Genomic DNA, 916 nt, shown 5'->3' on the forward strand with positions numbered 1-916 from the left:
AGGCAAAGGATAATGGGAGAAATCACTTTATTATCGAACGCTTGATTTAAAGATTGATAATGTGATTTTGGCGGGGACTGTTCATGATCTCTCTAATCCATTTATCTTTTGGCAATTTAGGTTCCATTGGAAGGATTTAAGGCCTTGCAGGGGATATCTGGCTCCCAAAGGTTTCAGATACACAAGGCATATGGCGCTCCTGAGAGACTTCCATCAGCCCATACCTGGTTAAATTTGATACTGAAAGATCATGTTGCTCTTATTTTCAACTTTTTTAGACCTTGACCCCCTTTACTTATCATGTTCACTTAAATACACAGTTTCAACCAGCTCGACTTGCCTGAATATTCATCCAAGGAGCAATTAGAAGAACGTTTGATGCTTGCCATCCATGAAGCTAGTGAAGGTTTTGGCTTCGGCTGATTTGGTTTTGCTCGTTTGAAAGGCCTTGTTTTTCTGTTTTTCGTGTACAGGTCAGATTCACTATAATGTTTTTTGAGTTTATATTTGTTTTAGCTCCACTATTCCTTTGATGAATAGACCTCCAGTATGATTATATGGCCATTCTCTTGTTGTATAGATGCCCAAAGTAACCATTTTTTTTTTGGTTATTTTTGCCACAACTTGGCAATGTAAGAAAGCTACTCTGAGGAGGCATAATAAAGTGATGAGATTAACTTATAAATATCGCCCTTCGGTGAATGTTTACAACACTTATACCCTGTCAAAATGCGAAATATAAATTATTTTTATATATCTAGATTATTTTGTTGTTGGGGTTTTCAGTTATTGATCGCTTAATTATTTGTTTCTTAGTCATTTTATTTACCCTGCAGAACCCAAGCAACCGTTAGGCTGATGAAGGGAGCCTGCTGTTTTACAGGGCTTGTGATTTTTGTTAGCCCGATCACCAAGC

The 916-nt window shown here is 37.4% G+C and overlaps 1 long non-coding RNA gene across 1 annotated transcript; it reads left to right on the forward strand.

Moving 5' to 3' along the window:
• The first annotated feature begins 90 nt into the window (after nt 1–90).
• On the forward strand, nt 91–713 carry LOC110107279. The gene is made up of 2 exons (XR_002304343.2): nt 91–227; nt 321–713. It is a non-coding gene; the product is annotated as an uncharacterized LOC110107279 (long non-coding RNA).
• The last annotated feature ends 203 nt before the right edge of the window (nt 714–916 follow it).

The sequence above is a fragment of the Dendrobium catenatum genome, unplaced genomic scaffold (genome assembly GCF_001605985.2).
Source record: "Dendrobium catenatum unplaced genomic scaffold, ASM160598v2 original_scaffold_11264, whole genome shotgun sequence".
In the NCBI taxonomy this organism is placed as follows: domain Eukaryota; kingdom Viridiplantae; phylum Streptophyta; class Magnoliopsida; order Asparagales; family Orchidaceae; genus Dendrobium; species Dendrobium catenatum.